We start from the raw sequence: 20,520 nt of genomic DNA, 5'->3' as shown, positions 1-20,520 counted from the left end.
CTCACTCAATAATCTCAAAGTTTTGGATATGCCAGCCAATTATCTATTGAAGTCGTGTTAGGGCTCATGGCTCATGGCACAAAGTGCAACCTCTAATTTGGCTAGTTCTTTTTAATATCTGCTGAATTAATATGCTAGATTAGAGAATGAAAATATATGGGTCATTGCTGGCTCCAAGGCTAGAATCAAAGTGAGCATTACTCTTCTTGTTAAAAAATTATTTGAACACATGAAGAAGAGGTCAAAAGAAGCTCTTCTTGTCCACTGCTAGGACTCATTATGATTTTGGTATTCCCAGATTTCAGACATTCCCATGACATTGTCACAAATTGTTTCTTACTTATAGTATAACAGGTTTATAATTATAAACCTTTTTATAGTATAAATATAGTTTATATATTATAGTATTATAATACCTATAATATTATATTAGTTTGAGTGACATAATATTGACATTTTCATGTCTCACAATGGTTGAATACTGATAATTTTATATAATTCAATCTATTAATATTCTATCCATTCACTTTTTACCTAACATACTATCTTTAAAAGTGAAACAACAACAACAACACTGCCACCAAAGGAAAACTTGTACTACTTGTGATAAATAAAATGTAACATAACAGACAAATGCAATAAAAACAAAACAGGAAAGGTCAATGCCATTAATTTTTAGCTAGATACTTCAGCCTGCCAAATGCTCAGAGCTGGAAGTCTGCACTTTCTTTGTTAAGAGGAGGGACTGGCAGTTAGATTCAGATGACAAAAATTAAACCAAGATTTTTTTCTTGAGATAATCAGTATTGGAAAAAAATTCAAAAAGGAGTAACTCTTTCTTCTGTGATTTAATATTATTTAATTCCATTCTTTGGAAACACCTGACTTACATTTTGGAAAATACCACATTAGATCATTTGTTTTGCCCAGTTTTCTCTTTCATTTTCAGAGGGAACTTCTAAGCATGCAATAAATGACACTGTTATTCATGTGCCAACATCTAGTGCTAAATTAATTTCATAAATTATGTCAAATGAAGTAGATTATATCTTGCAAGAGTCTACAACTCTCTGATGTCATTTATCATGGCGTATAGTTTAATTGAATACAATTTTATTTATATTCTGTTTCTCTCTTCCAGCCTCTGTGAATTCTGGATCTTCTTCCCTCCCTGAGTCAGTCCTAAGATGTGAATAATTAGGTAGTAGTAGACAACTGAGTTAATGAGCATAACAAAAGACGTGGAAAGGTAATATTTACAAAGGATAATTTAATCTAATCCATTATCATTTCTATAGTACTCAGGTTCAAACTACAAAACTGGTATGCAACACTTTGAGATAAACACACTCATTGCTCACTTAACTCTTCATTTAATTTACCGACTTCAGGAAACTGGATATTTTGATTCCTGGAGATATGTATTGATGTATTTGTGAGGAAGGGAAGCCACAGGATTAAATGGTAGCATCTTTCTAGTCATTAATGTTACTATATAAAGAGCATATGTATATATATATGTATATGTGTGTGTGTATATATATATATATATATATATATATATATATATATATATATAAACATGTACATATACCTACATATGGGCTTCCCTGGTGGCTCAGTGGTAAGAATCTGCCTGCAATGCAGGAGATTTGGGTTTGACACTTGGGTCAGAAAGAACTCCTGGAGTAGGAAATGGCAACCAACTCTAGTATTCTTGCCTGGAGAATCCCATGGGCAGAGGAGCCTGGCAGGCTATAGTCCATAGGGTTGCAGAGTTACACAAACACACAAACATAGGTATGTATAGATATTATTTGCAAATAGTAAAAATATTTTATGAATTTGAAGGTAAAATGAGACTCCACACAAAGTTTTAAGCATTCTCTTTCCAAAAATGAGGGAATATTGTTCTGAACCAACTCTCCTATTGATAAACAATAAAACTGTGTGAATTATTTATGTAAAAAATCACTTTGAAATTACTAGCAAGCTTGTTGCAGGAAGGTGGACCCCTTCCAGGGCCCAAAACTGGGCTCTGGTCTAACACCCAGAAATGAATTATCCGAGGAGACACATGTGCTGACAAAGCAAGAGATTTTATTGGGAAAGGGCACCTGGGTGGAGAGCAGTAGGGTGAGGGAACCCAGGAGAACTGCTCTGCCACGTGGCTCGCAGTCTTGGGTTTTATGGTGATGGGATTAGTTTCTGGGTGGTCTTTGGCCAATCATTCTAATTCAGAGTCTTTCCTGGTGGCCCACGCATCCCTCAGCCAAGATGGATGCTAGAGAGAGGGATTCTGGAAAGTGGACGGACACGGGGTGTCTTCTTTCGACCTTTCCCGAACTCTTCCAGTTGGTGGTGGCTTATTAGTTCCATGTTCCTTATCAGGATTTCCTGTCATAAAACAACTCATGCAAATGGTTACTATGGTGCCTGGCCAGGGTGGGCGGTTTCAATCAGTGTGCTTCCCCTGACAAGCTTATCAAGGCAGTGAGAATTTTCAGGATCAAAAATTTTAAAATAAGCAAAGCTCAGAAAGGTGAATAGATTTGGGAGCATTTTCCTCCTTGATTTATCACCAATTCTGAAAGCCATATGATGGTCAAAGGCGGAGAAGACTGGCTAAATCCTAGAAATAGAGTAATCATCAAAACTAAAGCCAGATTTCTAATCACTTCAATTACTAATTGAGTTAAGGTGATTTACACCTAATATAGAGGCTGTGCTCAGATGCTTAGTTGTGTCCAACTCTTTTGGACCCCATGGACTGTAGTCCAGGCTCCTCTGTTCATGGGATTTCCCAGGCAAGAATGCTGGAGTGGGGTAACATTTCCTCCTTCAGGGGATCTTCACAACCCAGGGATCAAACCTGTGTCTCTTGGGTTCTTTACCACTAGCGACTCCTGGGAAACCCAATATACTGCTAGGAAGAAGAAAATGTAAATCCTATTAGGAAAAATATAATTTAATCCAAAAATCATTTTTACTATAATTTTTATGCAATAGTGATAACTAAATATAATATGAGAGAGTAATGATTGATAGTGGCTCAGTCATGTCCAACTCTTTGCAACCCCATGATCTGCAGCCTGCCAGGCTCCTCTATCCATGGATTTTTCCAGACAAGAATACTGAGTGGGTTGCCATTTCCTTCTCCAACAAAATATAATATATTATATTGAAAAACAATAATTCACTGAAAACTGAAAAGAATAAAATGAGAAATGGAAGTAGATCCATGTGAGATGCACAAATCGAAATTATTAGCAGAGACAAATATATCTATAATTTCTAAGTTCAGGTAAATATATAACAAGATAGAGATCTACTTTAGGAAAATAAAGATATAATTGAAAATAAAATAAAAATTATAGGACTGAAAATAAAATAATTAAAATGTGAACTTAGTAGATGTTTTGAGAAAAGACAGCTGATGAAAAAATTAATGAACTGGAATGCCTATTGCAAGAAAATATACAAATTGAACTGGGAAGAGATAAATGGATGAAAGATAGAGAAAATATGGAGAGGAAAGTGAAAAACCTAACATACATGTAATTGGAATATCAAAAGGAAATGAGAAAGAGATTAAAGTAGAAGCATATTTGATGACAAAGGGCCAAGAATCTTACAAAAGATATTACATATAAATGGTAGAAGAATTACAACCCTCAAAGAGGACGAATATGAAAAAACAAAAACCACACATTCACACACTCATACACACAAGCAAAACACTCAGGCATATTACAGTAAAATTGTTGAAAACCAAACAAAAAATCTTAAAAGAAGCCATAGGAAAGAGAAAATAGCTGCGGATCTAAAATTCAATAGTCAGTGTTTGATATATATTTTCAGACAAACAAGCCAAAGAATTGGCTGCCTTCATCATCCAGGAAAGGAAATACTGAAAGTCAATCGGGAAGAAAATTATCCCAGGATAAACAAAAACAAATAAAATGAGTATAAGTATTTCTAGATACAAATGGACTTTGAACATTTAAGGCAATAAAGTAAATATTGTTGGATTTTATACATAGAATGACAGTTTCTGCCTATAGATCAAGAAGGGGAGAAATGGAGTTAAAATATTTTAAAGCATTTACATTATTCTGGAAGTGGTAAAAGTACTAATTTATATTAGACTGTATTAACATAAGGATTTGTGCTATAATTTCAATAAAATAACACTAAATAATAGAAAAATTATAAAGATATATGTATACATGTATATTTTTATATCTGTATATATATATATATATAGTGTCTATATATAAATGTTTAAATACATATATAATATAAAATTATTTTATATAATATACAATGAAATTTATGCATTTAGAAAATATAATCTTTCATTCATAAATATCATCATTTTTTTATATATACTTCATACATTTATATATATAAATACTAAAATGGCAGATTTAAACCAAATATATCTATATTACATAAAATATAAATATACCAATACTGCTGTGAAACGTAAGGATTTTCAGATTGAATAATAAAACAAAATGTAAGCATATAATGATTTAAAGAGACATGCCTAAATTCAGCTGTTCTGAGTAGTTGAAAGTAAAAGAAGGAAAACATAGACACATTCATATGTAAAGTATACAACCACAACAGTGCTTGTCTTTATAAAGACTAATTTTGATGTGTCAATTATAACAGTAAAGGGAGAATGATGCAATTTGAAATAAAAGGCAAAAAAAAGTGAAATAACTACAAAATTAAACATCTTTTTTGAAAAAATATTTGAAGTCAATATCAAAAATATGCTTACATTTTCAAAATTTCCTTTATTAATTAATTATTTGTATTATACATTATAAAAATATATAGCCATTCTTAAAAATTAAATACCCCTTCAGCAAAGGTCTATAATGAGAAAAGACTAGTGCTTTGGCTGGCCTCAAGGTACCAGAGAATGCTGAAATGGCAGAAAGATGGACTTCCATTTGTTTTAGAGAATAGAGCAAGTCACACTGCTTAAAATTGTTTGCCTGTAGTTTGCATCTTCACTGAAGAATTGAAATTAAAAAATTAGTGGGACTGTGAGTCTTAGCTACAAGCACCATGTTTGGAGCAGAAGCAAACAGTCTAACAGCCAAAACCTTGATCAAGCTCCTCGCTGTCTCCGTAACTGGGCAGCACCATGGGACAGAGTTTCAAAGACTTGGACATGACACCATTTGTTTGACTGGAGCTACAGGAATATGAGTAAATGAACCTATGGACCTGGTGTAAAGGGAAGGCTAAATAGAGACAGAGGGGTAGTTATAAGGGTGTCATATTTGATAAGGTTGGAAATTCAAAAGTTTTTAAAGGATTTTGTTTGAAACTAGAAAAAAAAATCAGAAATTAAAATCACTTCTAAAAATGAAAATAAAAAGCACCCTCAAAATACCTTAAATATAAGTAATGTAAGAGCCTCAAGGAAATAAAACAAAAATATGTCTAAAGAAAAAATAACATATTAGAGCACAAGTGAACTGTGAATAGGTATACATAAAATTATAGAAATGGAAATATGTTCATTGAAAATTTAAAATCTCAATATTCTACATCAATTCTAGTGTGATACTGTTCAAGAGAAATTTAAAGAAATAAAATGTGACTGAAATGAATTATTGAAGAATTTGTCCAAAGTCTAAATCAGAAGTACAAAGAAATAAAAATGTGAATAAGTAATTTAAGATACAGTAAACATAATAATGAAATTGACTTGTAATAGAAATGTTACTACCCCAATCTCTAAGTTCAAATATGATCATAGGCTCTTTTTACCTAAAAAATTAAGTAAAAAAAAAATCATCTTTTTAAATAAAATATTTCAGAGACTAGGGAAGAAGGAAAACATTTTATGAACTGGTGTAACTCATAATATCAAAATCAGGCAAGAACAGCTAATGGAAATATGTACAGAGACCAGTCATACTTATAGCTTCAATAATCTGCTTACACGGGTAATAAATCACATCCAGAAGTGTACACAACCCATTGAACACAGTTACATAGAAGTAAACATCCTTTACCTCATGAAGAGTATTCTTAAAAAAACATAACAATGTCATACTTACTGGCTATTTAAGTTAGGAATATGACAAAAACTCTTTGATCATTATTATTCAATATTGTACTAAGTTCCTAGGCAATGCAATTAAGAAAAAAATAGTATAATTGTTGGAATGAAATGACATATATAATACACAAGATATGATTGCAAATATATAAAATCTAAAATTTCAAAATATCAATTGTTTTTAATCATTTTAATTTTTTCCTTGTTTTTTTTTTTAGGTACTTAATTATATGATCAGCAAATTGTAATAGTTTCAGTTTTTATAGATTTTCATTATAAAAATGATTTCATTTTGTAATTTCTATACTTCTAATTTATTTTTGTTCTTTAATAGAGTTGGCTAAAATCTTGAGAATAATGCTATGTAATAGCAGCATAAGATGATACTCGTGTCTTCTGACATCTAGCATTTTTTAACAGCGATGCTGTTCTTCAGGTTGAAGGTGATAAGTTTGTATTATGTTAAAGAAACTTCATTACCAAATCCAACAGACTTTCTTTAGTCTTCCAACATTTCCCACAATGTTGTATATGTTTTGCCACCGAGTCTTTTGTGTTTACTGGGAATTCAAGACCCAGTGAATCATAGCCCACTTCCTCACCTTGATTTTAAAAATGAAAAACCAGAAAGAAATGCCAGGTTGATATCAAGATAGTACTTTAATTATTGATAACGATTAAGTGTGAGAGCTGAACAGTTCTGTTCACTGAGCTCCAGATATCAAAGACTCGGTCATGAAACCACAGTCCATCATGAATAAGGACAGGCCACCCAAGTACACAGATAAGATGCACGCCTGGAATACCAAAGAGGAGCTTGTGCAGGAACACTTACTAGAAGAGAAACAGAAGAGCTAAGCCTAAACATTTCTGTTTTAACTTCCTAAATATACAAATCTAGGGAGGGATTTCTCCTCCCAGGAAATATGAGCAATGCTAAAAGTAGTCCACCGATATAGGTAAAACCTTCTGTATTCCTTTCCTCTTGCTAATATAATATGCCAAAGCACCACAGACTTAGTAGCTTGAACAACATACATTTATCTTACATATCTGGAGGTAACAGGTCTAAAATGAATGTCATGGGACTAAAATCAAGGTGTCAGCAGGGCTATATTCCTTCTGGAAGCTCTCTTTTTTCTTCTTTTTACTCTTCTAAGTAGCTAATTGCATCCCTTAACTCGTAGCCCCCAGCCAACAACTTCCTCACCCAGGCCTCTGCTTCTCCATCACATCTATTTTCTGACTCTGACTTTTCTACACCCCTTTTTGAGCCAAGGGCTCTTGTGTTTATGTCGGGCTCACCTGAATAATTCAGAGTGGTCTTTCCCTCTCAGATCCTAAACGGAATCACATCTGAAAAGTCCTTTTTTGCCTTGTGATGTAACATACTTAGGTTCTGAAGATTAGTTTATAGATACCTTTGGGAGAAAGGGGACATTAATCTGCTCACCACATCTCCTTGGTAAGAAGGACAGGATAGGCTCGTCTCTAAAATTCCCCATCTTTTTATTTTCTTTACCCACCGAGTTTAACTCTTTAGCTTTCTGTCAATTAAAGATGTGACTGACTTGCGGCTGCATAGGAGCAATTTGGCCTCTATCAGCATTACTCTGCTCTTATACCCATAAAGTTGCTACTTCAATGGCAACTGGAACTCTTTCGTGTTTTGTCCTTGGGCCAACTGTGTGCAGTTGAGATTGTCCACATAAATGTATGAAACTGGTCAGAATTATATGTTATATAATCAAATTTTGAGACTTCCCAGGTAGCTTAGTGGTAAAGAATCTACTTGCCAGTGCAGGAGATGCAAGAGACTCAGGTTCAATCCCTGGGTTGGAAAGATCCCCTGGCGTAGGAAATGGCAACCCACTCCAGTATTCTTGCCTGAAAATTCCATGGACAGAGGAGCCAGATGGGCTATAGTCCATAGGGTTGCAAAGAGTCAGACATGGTTGAGCTACTGAGCACACACACACCTATACACATAATTAACTTTAAGATCAATCTTTTTCTTTTTTTAAAATTCAGTCTTTAACCAGAGCTGAAAATTCACTTCTTGTTCTGTTTCTCTATTTTGGCCAGTCACATCATTCAATGCAGTATATCATAAATTCATCAATGAATTAAATAACTCCAGTAAGATATTCCAAGAGTAAAATGTGTAATAGAATTATAGCATGAACAGAATTATCTCAATTTGAATTTAAGCCCCACTTCATTACAATAAAAATTTTGGAAAGAAATAAAGCTACAAATAAAGCAGCACTTTGTAAGTTAAAAGTTAAAGAAAAAATCTAATTCTTTTTCTTTGTGCATTTAAAGTTCAAAGAATTTTGTTTTCCACAGTTTCATATTCTGCATGGTTTTCAGTCAGAGATATTTTCAACCTGGTGGCATGGAGGTTTCAGAAGCAGCTGTAACCTGGACTGTCTTTCAAAAAGATCTGTGTAGTTTCTTCAGAGTCTCAGAAGATGTGTTAACTTATTTCCAAGGCTCTGATGTTTCTAACCTTTAAAGATTACAGAGAATTAATGGGACACATGAGTTTTCACAGCACTGGCCCCACAACCATCACATTGGGGAATGAGGCAGTCCTCTTCCTCAAGGGTAGTTATCCCAGGCAAAATCACATTCCAAGAACCTAGATCTGTATTGTCAGAGACTAGCAGAGACTTGATAGCATTGGGGTAAGAGAGAGAGAGAAAGAAAATTGGATGTCAGCATGTTGGCATCTCTGAATGCTGGTTAGTTCTTTTTCTAGAATGCACAGTCCTTAAACTCTGGAGAAAATTCTGAGCAAAAAATTGCTGTTAACGCTGCCAGTTTATCTATGATGGGGTAGACATCTATGTGTACATAGTGCGTTTTCTCCCATTGAGGGTCATTTTCCTGTCTTGTTTTTCTTTCAAAATTCAGCAACTTGCAAATGTTGATGGTTTCAGTCTCCAGGAGTTATCTAAGATGTCTTTTGTCTTCATCTAAGCTATGCAAAATCTCTATTTTTATTTCACATTTTAATTGTCCTGCACGGATCTTTCTAGTGATGTTCTGATCACACTCTGTATAAGCAGGCATTTTCCATCCCGTTTTCATCAGTTCTTATTAGGGAATTATTTAGGGGTAAAACACCTGCCTTTTAGGAGAGGTTTCCCCTTATCAAGTAATTAACCAGTTCAGAACCAGTATAAGAGGCTTTGGAGGGATGAGATCCTGGAGACTATAGACAAGCACAGATCCCTCTTTGATCCTTTCTCTTTGCTGACTACAGCAAGCATTGTCCAAGGGTTTCTCCTTTATCATTTTCACTTTTTGCTACCAATGTAACTCGACTGCATTAACCACTAACTTTACAGACATATCTTTTTTTCTGACTTATCCATTTTGCTCAGACCACCTATTTGTGCTCCAATCATGTAATTTCAATTAGAATGAGCATACACCCTTTGGTTTCTTACCATCACCTTAAATCAGCATGTTGGGAATGAAATTAATCATTGTTCTGTCTCCTACCAACAAGCTAGTGCCCAAAATAGTGCCCAGATTTTTTCCTCAGCTTCAAATGTTGACACTATACTTTTGTCACCCAATATTGAAATTTCAGCATTGTTTCTGATGTTCTTGACCTAAGTAAAGCCTACTAATCCTTTTAGGTCTGCTTCAGCTTATATAGAAGGGCTTCCCTTGTGGCTCAGCTGGTAAAGAATCCACCTGCAATGTGGAGAATCTGGGTTCAATCCCTTGGTTTGGAAGATACCCTGGAGAAGGGAAAGGCTACCCACTCCAGTATTCTGGTCTAGAGAATTCCATGGACTGTATGATCCATGGGGTCACAAAGAGTCAGACACGACTGAGTGACTTTCACTTCACTCAGCTTTACATATTAGTATCTTCCATGAAGCCTTTCTCACAATTAGTGTGTATATGTACATATACATACACATTAAGTTGTTAAACATATAAAGTTACATTATTCATGTCTACTTATCTATCTATATCTACCTTTAAAGGAGATTATGAGAAAGCAGAGGAGAGAGGGTAATGTTGAGTGAACTCTCTCAGCTTGTTTTCCCCTTCCATCTCATAATTTATCCATGTTTTCATCAACTGTTCTATCTTTTTCTCCTTTATAGGTAAGTTCATTCTTTGCCAAAGCTAACAGTCACACCTATGTTCATGTATCTGTATCCTCTTACCTTCTTTAGGTCTTTTGTCCATTGGGGACCTCTTCTATTTGACAAATTTTTAAAATTAAATCTGAGGTGATGTTTTAGTCTCACACTTGTTTCTCCAGGGTAATGATATCACCATTGACCAAATTCCTGAAACCACAAGCCAAGAAGTTATCCTTGATGACTGTCAGTTTTTCCACTCATCCAAATAATTGTGAGACTCTACCATCTCAATATACCATCTCCAGTATATTTCTCTTTACTGTCACGACACTAGTTCATCTCTTCTTACTCATATGGATTATTTCAAGTTACCCAGGTGGTAGTTTTGACCTCAGACACTCCTCTGGACTTCAATTAATTCTTCACACTACTGACAGATTTGTTATTCCAAAATAAAACTATGATCATGTTGCATCACTTCCTGGCTTAAAATATTTCAGTGGCTTCCTAGCCCACTGGTTAAAGTCCAAATTCCTTTGGGTGACATGCAAAGACCTTGAAGATCTAATGCTATCCTCATCTCCTGCCACTTCCTTTCATATACCAACCAAATAAACTATTTTTCAATGTATCGTATTTCCCCTCCTCCACTTTTATGCATATTTCTCTCTCTGCAAAGAAATGCCACTTCTATCTGAATCGCCTTTTCTCCCTCCTCAGCCAAGTACTTCTAAATCAAAAAACAGTTTTACTCTTTTTGGCATCCTAATAAACATTAGGCATTTCCTTCTCTAGGTTCCTATTTTTTAAAGAGCTTATACTTCTTACATTGAAACAATTATTGCATTATTTTGATAATTGCTCCTCATTCCTTTGGCTTTAGTTTTTGGGCTTCTCACATTTAGAATAAAATTCAAATGGTTTTTAATGGTCTATAAGGCTGTGATCTTGCCTTGGGCTACCTTCCTGACCTCATTTTCTTCCATCTTCTCCCCAGCTGACTCTGCTCCAGCAACATTGACCTTCTTCCTATTTTCATGCACATTCCCACATTCATTATTTCATACTTGCTGTTTCTTATGCCTCTTGTTCTCTTCTCCAGATATTTGTATGACTGGTGCCTTTCTTGCATGTAGGTTTCTGCTCAAGCTTCACTTCCTTCTGAAAGTTGTTTTTCCTGAGTGTAAAGTTTAGGATGACATGGGCTTCATATTGCCTGGGCATCTTGAATTACATTCACGTAATAGTACATTCCCAGCCTGGCTTCTAAATTATAACCCTTTGACTGCTCGTAAGGGTACATGTGCAACTTGTTGATCATGTTGTAAGCATTCTGGCACTGGCTAAGCATGGCTGATATTGGAGTTTTCTTTTGAAAATAACACTGAAGCCAAGTTTTCATTTGAAGGTCATGATTAACGATGGATTAACTTAAACTCAAAAAAACCTTTTGGAATAGTTGACTACTGTTAATAAGGATGGCATGTAATGTAGTGGAATGTTTATCTGGGTTTACTGTGTAAACAAACAAGTCTCAAGGCAATGCAGAACTTATGCATATTATTTTAGAATAAATTTCACACTGTGAGCAGTAGCTTTACACAAAATAATTTATAACACTATACAGATAACTAAGTTGAGTTCTTCAGTGGATGGGGTTTGGTACTGTAGTGTTTTTATAAATTTTTACCCCCAAATGATATTTATCATCCAGAGTAGTTTATAATTTAAATGATCCAATATCAATCTTAGCCCTCAGAACACCAGAGGATCCTTACTCTCAGGATAAATGCTGATTGGTACTGACCAGCATGCTAAGTGTATACCAAGGGATTATTCTAACATCTGTTTGGGACAAACAGATGTTGTCATTACAAACCTTCAGCAGTGTGCTCCTTCATAGTCAAAGAATAACTCCCAGGCATTGACTCATAAAAGCAATCAGTAAATGGACAGAAACAAAGTAGAAGGCTCCACAATGTTTTGAATAGGAGGTCTCAAGACCAGAGAAGAAAAGAAGGAAATAGTATAGGGAGGTAGAAGGTGTGGCAGTGGCAGGGGGAAAAAAAGCATTGTGGAGTCCCACGCTACATAGAAAGCCTTTTGTATAGTTTGTCTTATGTGGGATTTTATAACCATATAAAATCCAATATGCTTCTTTCATTGCAAGCAGGAGGATGCTGTATAAAAAAAAGCTGGAGAAACAGCATGCAAGTCATAAAAGACATGCAGTTTGGATTTACATGTGCATCCATCATGGGGTCGTGTGCACCAAGACGCAGAGCAAGATGTTTAATGACAAGAGAAGTTAGTACTTCCTTCTCTAGAACAAAAGATTTTCAGTTGTAGCCAAGCAGCTGATATACATAGGCATCACCAAGGAGAGGGACTGTTTAGGACATTAAAGGATAATTGATACTGTGCTTCAACAAATGGACAAAGCACACTGACTACAACTCACTACGTCTGCACGTAGTGAAGTTCTTTTTCTGTACACGGCATTTAGACTTTCCCCCCATCTTGGCTCCTTGGCCATGCCTTGAGAGCAACAGGTGGCCAAAGTTCTTATGCCAAGTTCATTCTTGACCACAGAGCTGTTTCCAATGAGTTCTGTGTTTTGGGGACCTGGGAAGAAGAAAAACGCATAGCTATCAACTGGTCACTGGCATAATATTCAGCATCAGCTCATGAATTGCAGGGTCTTCTCTTGGAAACTGGCTTTGACCCCACACCACTTCTCTCCAACTCATAACAGATTGTGATGTTTGTGCTCTACTTTCATTGATCAAGGCTGCCAGCCAGGTTCATCTTACTTAGATTTTATCCATGTGACAAACAGAGGGGCAGATGGAGTTGGCATCATGTGATTTCTCTGGGTTCGTGACCCTGCTTCTATATGGTGCCTTCTGGCAGCTCAATTTTTTATGCTCTTGCATTTATATCCAGGTCCTAATCTGGCAGCTGAATTAAAGAAAAACTTCCTTGAAGCTGCATTAACAAAATACTTAGGTATTTGTTAAACCAACCTCACAGTCCAGTGCTCTGACCAGAGACCAGTAGAGGACAAATCAAGCCATTTACTCACACAGACCTGCCTTTTCAGAAAGACTGGTATCAACACATTTCCAAAAGACAAACAGAAATTACCCAGATGAAGATTGTAGTTTGGTGATTTTTAGGGAAATCTAAAAGCCACAGAAAATCCAAACAGGTTTGTATGTTTTTAGAATGTGCACTTACACCAGCATAAACGAGGGCTTCTCTCCCATTAGGGAACTGGAGTCTGTTACATTATCCCCATTGAGTCTCCTAATGTCCCTGGCTCAGCACCATAGGCAACAGATGCAAAGGGTCACCAATGAAGGGCAAAATATTTTGTGAAAATAAAGAGCCATGCTATCTGCATTGCCAGTTTTTCCCACTCTGCACTTTGAGTGCTATCGTCTAGTTCTCATACAGTGATTTTCTTTTTATTTGCTGAGTTTATTTTGTTGAATATGGTGGAAAGATCAAAAAAAGAAAGGAAAAGCAAAGACTGTTTTTTTCTCCACGTATGAACCAAGCACTATCGGGAGCCTACTTCAAATGAGCTTTGTCATCCTCAAGCACCGTGTTTGTTTTACCTCTTCCCGAACCTAAATGATTTGCTTAGCTAATCAGTCTTCAATAATATGTAACAAGCAGGAAAAAAAAAAAGATCACTAAAAAATAGAAATGGTTGCAGCTGTTTTCTGTATTAGAGGGGAACAGCAGAATTCAGCTCTGGTGTAGACACTCTTTTGTTTAGAAAAACTTACTGGTGGGATTTTTAGATTATGCAAAATTAGGCCCCCAAGACTAGTACAGGGTGGGAGTGGAGACAGAAAGCAAAATTACTCTGCATTATCAAGTGTCAAGAATTTTGCTTTTGTGCACCACTGCTTTTGGAAGTTGAGGGGTAGTGCTATATTCTAGAACTAGAAGATGGAAATAGAGACACACATTTTTTGTGTGTATAAATATATATGTACGTGTTTATATACACACACACACTCACACATAGTTACACACAGACATCAGGAAATCATAGCCATCTGGACTCTGAGCAGAAAGAAGATCTGGAAGAAATTTCTTGGGGCAGAATTGGCTGAAACACTTAAATAGGTACGTGTAATATCAATTTTAGGATGTTTCCCATTTTACTGTAATACCCCCACCCAACCAAATACCTCTGTATTGTTTCTCTAATCTTCAGTTAGAATATGCTATATTCTATCCCATCTTGAATTATTGGCTCCTCTGGGAATGAAGAGCTTGGAGCTGTATCTACCAGGTAGATAGCTAGAGTTCAGGAGATAAAGAAATTAATATGAATTTCAAAAGCAAAAATTTTCAAGGAGATTCAGAATCAAGAAGGTGGGGAATGCATGGCACATGAGCAGGGATGGAGAACATCAGTGCCCTCACCTTGGGAATCCTCAGGAGGTAGGGAAGGGGGCAGGCTTCTCACAGCTGAGACAGATCACAGTATTGTATTCGGGTGTGAAAGAAAAGTGTAGCCACAGCAGGTTGCTATCCCATCATAAATAGAACCCACACCTGAACCCCTACATCAGTGTCAGACTGCTGTCTCTCTCCCACTCTCTGCAAATGTTATCTATAAGCATTCTGTTACCTGACTTATTGTTGAGCCATTTTCTACCATCTGAAAAGCCTGGCCTCCCATCCTCTGCTTATTCCCACTCTACCCATTCTTCAAGGCCAAATTAAAATTTGGCCTTTTCCGTAAAGTTGATCTTTATTTTTAGAGCCTAGCTTTAGATCTCCCACTGAAGTCCTATAGCACTCATATCAGGAAAGTCATAATAAGGGAATGTGATACTAATCTTCTATTTTCTGTTTCTTCTATCTCAGCTTTGTTTTTACCAAACAGTAATGGAAATTCTTATTGTAAAGGAAAAGTGCAATTTATTTTTCCTATGTTTCTCAGTTCCACCTAGTTTATTCCTCTGCATGCGTGCTAAGTCACTTCAGCTGTGTTCAACTCTTTGAGATCCCCTGGACTGTAGCCCACCAGGCTTCTCTGTCCATGGGATTATCCAGGCAAGAATACTGGAGTGTGTGTTGCCATGCCTTCCTCCATGGGGATCTTCCCCGCCCAGGGATCAAATCCACATATCCTACATCTCCTGCGTTGCAAGCAGATTCTTTACCCACTGAGCCACCTGTGAAACCTGCATTGCTTCATTAAGAGAAGCCAAAATAAAACAAAACTGAAAAAGTTCCTTTAGTCAAACAGTGATTCAACTTGGAAGAACTTACGGAACCTTTTAATAATTATTTAAATACTGAGAGTACAATTAACTTACTGAGAGTAATATTTCAAATTTCAGATCAACTTGAGTACTGCAAGTTAAGCCTTTAAAGTACTACTATTGATACAGATAAAGTGTATATTTGAAACAATTCTATTTGTTACTTGGGTCAAGGGTACAAGAAGGCCTACAGATTTTCATTTCAGGTTTCCATTTTTATTGTCAGTTTCCTTTTTATATTTTCTAAGCACTACATTTTCTTTCTTTTGCACTGTTTCTCTTTTGCTCCAAGCTTCTTTTTATCTACATAATATTTTGTATCTGATGCTCTAGTAACTTCTTATAGCTATATCTCATTTATGAGCTGTCATTGAGCTGTGTGCGTGCTCAATCTTGTCTGACTCTTAGTGACCCTATTGACTGTAACCCACCAGGCTCCTCTGTCAGTGGGATTCTCCAGGCAAGAATAGTGGAGTGATTCCCATTTGCTCCTATGGGGGGTCTTTCTGACCCAGAGATTGCACCCACATCTCCTGCATTACAGGCAAATTCTTTATTGCTAGTGCCACCTGGGAAGCCCCTATCATCTGTCCAAAACTTTATCAATTGAGCAGACTAGGAAATAAAATGAAGATACCACTTACATGAAGACTAGAGTCTAAGGTCAGAGCATAAATAAGAAGACAATTGTATATTATCAAATTACCCTTGAAACTCCCTTTGGAAAGTTCTAGATAGGAGATTTTCCTTAACAAAGTTGAGCAAAGTCTATATTTCAACCATCATTGTAATTACGCACTCTTTGTTCAGTAGGACCACAGATAAAGTAGTTGGCTACTTTATACAGTCCAGGTAGACAGATTCTTAAAACATTGGTAATGGGATAAGATGCTTGGGTTCTGAGAAGCACATGGGTACTAAGATGCTGGCAGAAGGTGTATTCCAGCCTCTCAGTTTAGGCTTTTTCTGAGATACTTGCACAGAATGGCAACCCACTCCAGTATCCTTGCCCGGGAAATCCCATGGACAAAGGAACCTGGTGGGCTACAGTCTAGCGGGTTGCAAAAGAGTCAGACATGACTTAGCAAATAAATAGCAACAAAAACAATTAAATATGCCTACTAGCCTCTTATTTGGCTCAATGTATCAATTAAATAGATATTTCTCTTTTCTGCTTCTTTTCCTTCCTGCCCATTTAAATACTTATAATGAGATTCTATTGAGTTGAGTACTTGTATGAGTGACTCTATCCTGTATCAAGATGAAAGTGCTCACTACCCTGAAAACAAAGTTGTATCTCTATATATCTCTCAATCATTCACTTGAAAAACAATAAGGTCATACACAAAGCTTCTGCACATCAAATGTAGAAACTTATAGAGTCTGACAAAGGGGTTTTTATTTTAACCCTTCATTGCCTTCATTCATCTGAGGCCCAGGTTTGATCCCTGGGTCAGGAAGATCTCCTGGAGAAGGAAATGGCAACCCACTCCAGTACTCTTGCCTGAAAAATCTCATGGATGGAGGAGTCTGGTAGGCTACAGTCCATGGGGTTGCAGAGTCTGAGACGACTGAAAGACTTCACTTTCACTGATTGCCTTATGTGTGAATCGTGTCAGTAGATCTGGTTAAGCAGAAAAATTGTGGTAAATATTTTGGCATCATTAAAACAGCTTTTCCTTGCCTTGATGTTGCACAGGGAGAATTCTAGTCTGTTTTTTCCCCCCATCTATGTCTGTCAATCAAGACACAATGAACTAAGATGCTAGTAAAGCTTGGCACAACACTGCAGATGAAAGTCATACAGCTTCCTCTCTCCTTTTCAGTTCAATTCAGTTCAGTCTCTCAGTTGTGTCTGACTCTTTGAAATCCCATGGACTACAGTATGCCAGGCCTCCCTGTCCATTACCAACTCCCAGAGTTTACTCAAACTCATCTCAATTGAGTCAGTGATGCCATCCAACCATCTCATCCACTGTCGTCTCCTTCTCCTCCTGCCTTCAATCTTTCCCAGCATCAGGGTCTTTTCAAATGAGTCAGTTCTTCGCATCAGGTGGCAAGCATATTGGAGTTTCAGCTTCAGCATCAGTCCTTCCAATGAATATTCAGGACTGATTACCTTTAAGATGTACTGGATGGATCTCCTTGCAGTCCAAGGGACTCTCAAGAGTCTTCTTTAACACCACAGTTCAAAGGCATCAATTCTTCAGCACTCAGCTTTCTTTGTAGTTCAACTCTCACATCTGTATCTCACATCTCACATCTCTCCCTTCAGCTATTTCTAAAACATTTATTTTATGTTTTTTATAACAGCTTACTTGAAATATAGGTTAGATATAATTCATCCACTTAAAGTGTACAATTCAATGATTTTTGATGTATTCAGTTTTCCAACTATCACCATAATGAATTTTCGAATATTTTCATCATCCTCGAAAGAAACCCCATACCCTTTATCAATCCTAGACCCCGCAACCCAGTACCTCCTCAGCCTTAGGCAACCACTAATCTACTTTCTAGTTCTATAGGTTTGCCTATCCTGGACACTTAAAATAAATGGAATATGAGAGAGGGGCATAAGGGACACGGCATTGAGGGACTGGTAGCACTTACATTAGTTAGAAGGAAACAGCATGCAGATCTGTGTATGTAAAGCCAGTTTAGGTGACTCAGTGGATTGGTTTTTAGGAATAAAACTCAAGTCTCAGCACTTAACTGTGTTATACCTCATGGGCATGAATGCAACCTATCTTGGAACAGGTGCTGAAAATAAACCACAAAGTTCCTAAAATATCTACTTTGGTAGTAGATCAGCATCAGGTTTATATCAATTTTTCTCAATGAAAGTATTAAATTTACTGACACATAAAGGTATATCAGACAATTTTTTTCCTTGTCACATATTTGCCATATTTGGGGAAAAAAATTTTTAAGTATTTTTCTCTTTTTTTTAAGTGTTGATTTATTTAAATTCATTGAAAAAAAAATTAGCTTACTCAATGGAGGAAAGGCATTTCCCAAAAATAAAAATACAATTTATGAGAAAAAAATTTGCCTTGCCAATAATTTTTCTAGCTCATCTCAAAGAAATTTAATCTATTTTAAAACTTACATGGTAAATAACTGTAATTGATTTACTTAAGGGTTTTTTTTTTGTTGTTGTTGTTGTTCATACATAGGAGTATGATTTAATATGTTTAGTCACAATGATGGGGGTATGAGAAATGATTAGTGACCTGAGGGGGGTATATATGTTATACTTTTGAGTATATCTTAATTTATATTATAGTAAATAGAAACATTCGAAACCCAGATGGTTATAGAAAGGATGGAAAGAAAGTACTCCCCATAAGTAATCTTTTAATCATGGTGATAGCACCATTTGCGAAGTGCCTATTATAGGCCAGATGATCATATATTATTACATTAATTTTTATGACATCTCAGTAAATTAAAGGGAGTTGTCCTGTACTTTGTTATTGAAGCTCTATATATCATAAAGCAGCTTCAGCTTATTCAACCTATTGGTGACCAATTCAGTTATCACAATTGGTTTGAATTTCTTTACATATATGTTGCTGCCCGTCAAGGTTGAATTTAACCCTTCAATCTCCCAGATTTGAAACAATAATACAAAGATTTACCACATCAGATACGGTGCTAGTCAGACCATGTTCCTAAGGCAGATTGAGATGGGATGCTCTGCTGGGAAGTAGAACCTGGTGGTTGTCCATTTTGGTTAGTTATTACCCACCTGCATCCACGACTGCTAAGATTCCTAGCAAGGAAGATTCTTGCACTGATACTCTCTTCTTTTTTTCTTTTTTACAATTTTTTTTTTGTTGTTATTTAGAACTTTGATGATCTAATCTCTTAGTAACTTTCTTTTTTTTTTATTATTTTTTTACTTTACAATATTGTATTGGTTTTGCCATACATTGACATGAATCTGCCATGGGTGTACATGTGTTGCCCATCCTGAACCCCCCTCGCACCACCCTCCCCATCCCATCCCTCTGGGTCATCCCAGTGCACCAGCCCAGAGCACCCTGTATCATGCATTGAACCTGGACTGGCGATTCGTTTCACGTGTGATAATTTACATGTTTCAGTGCCATTCTCCCATATCATCCCTCCCTCGCCCTCACCCACAGAGTCCAAAAGACTGTTCTATACATCTGTGTCTCTTTTGCTGTCTTGCTTACAGGGTTATTGTTACCATCTTTCTAAATTCCATATATATGCATTAGTATACTGTATTGTTGTTTTTCTTTCTGGCTTACTTCACTCTGTATAATAGGCTCCAGTTTCATCCACCTCATTAGAACTGTACTCCATTGTGTATATGTTCCACAGCTTTCTTATCCATTCATCTGCTGATGGACATCTAGGTTGCTTCCATATCCTGGCTACTATAAACCGTGCTGCAATGAACATTGGGTTACACGTGTCTCTTTCAATTCTGGTTTCCTCGGTGTGTATGCCCAGCAGTGGGATTGCTGGGTCATGTGGCAGTTCTATTTCCAGTTTTTTAAGGAATCTCCACACTGTTCTCCATAGTGGCTGTACTAGTTTGCATTCCCACCAACAATGTAAGAGGGTTCCCTTTTCTCCACACCCTCTCCAGCATTTATTGCTTGTAGACTTTTGGATAGCAGCCATTCCAACTAATGTGAAATGGTACCTAACTGTGGTTTTGATTTGCATTTCTCTGATAATGAGTGATGTTGAGCATCTTTTCATATGTTTGTTAGCCATCTTTATGTCTTCGGAGAAATGTCTGTTTAGTTCTTTGGCCCACTTTTTGATTGGGTGGTTTATTTTTCTGAAATTGAGCTGCAGGAGTTCTTGTATATTTTTGAGATTAATTCTTTGTTGCTTCGTTTCTATTATTTTCTCCCATTCTGAAGGCTGTCTTTCCCCCTTGCTTATAGTTTCCTTTGTTGTGCAGAAGCTTTTAATTTTAATTAGGTCCCATTTGTTTATTTTTGCTTTTCTTTCCAATATTCTGGGACGTGGG

At 36.4% G+C, this 20,520-nt stretch overlaps 1 long non-coding RNA gene across 6 annotated transcripts in view; it reads right to left on the bottom strand.

The window, feature by feature from the left end:
* The window catches only part of LOC109560365 (uncharacterized), a 67,404-nt gene extending 55,969 nt beyond the window's left edge, over positions 1 to 11,435 (bottom strand). For 2 of the 6 annotated variants that reach the window (XR_011567124.1, XR_011567125.1), the window contains exons 1-2: positions 11,274 to 11,433; positions 10,288 to 10,413 (exon numbers count right to left, since the gene is read on the bottom strand). This is a non-coding gene — a long non-coding RNA (uncharacterized lncRNA). Of the gene's footprint in view, positions 1 to 10,287; positions 10,414 to 11,273 lie in introns of all 6 variants that reach the window. The other 4 variants (XR_011567123.1, XR_011567127.1, XR_011567129.1 and 1 more) reach the window with 3 other exon arrangements.
* Between the last annotated feature and the right edge of the window lie 9,085 nt (positions 11,436 to 20,520).

The sequence above is a fragment of the Bos indicus genome, chromosome 6 (assembly GCF_029378745.1).
Source record: "Bos indicus isolate NIAB-ARS_2022 breed Sahiwal x Tharparkar chromosome 6, NIAB-ARS_B.indTharparkar_mat_pri_1.0, whole genome shotgun sequence".
In the NCBI taxonomy this organism is placed as follows: Eukaryota; Metazoa; Chordata; class Mammalia; order Artiodactyla; family Bovidae; genus Bos; species Bos indicus.
This window is presented reverse-complemented; position numbering and strand designations above follow the sequence as displayed.